The following is a 267-nucleotide window of genomic DNA, read 5'->3' as shown; positions in this document are numbered from 1 at the left end:
GTAGACAGATTTCCAAACTGTCCAACCATTACATCCATACCCAGTCAACATCTGGGTTTCCACATTCTGGGTTTTTCAAAGCCAGGGGACTCTCAACAACGGCTTCCCAGAATTCAGATCAAATCACAGAACACTTCTCAAAGTGAGTCCCAAAACAAAGCTACACATCAGGGCTTATATAGCCTTCTCCTGGCTCAGAAAATGTAACAACCTTATTGACTCACTGGCCAATCAAGAAGTATTTACTGAAAAACAAGCCTCCCACCC

This window comes from Petaurus breviceps, unplaced genomic scaffold (genome assembly GCF_028583685.1).
Source record: "Petaurus breviceps papuanus isolate PSGF00001 unplaced genomic scaffold, PetGlider_PUasm1.0 90804, whole genome shotgun sequence".
Classification (NCBI taxonomy): domain Eukaryota; kingdom Metazoa; phylum Chordata; class Mammalia; order Diprotodontia; family Petauridae; genus Petaurus; species Petaurus breviceps.
Note: the sequence above shows the minus strand (reverse complement) of the source record.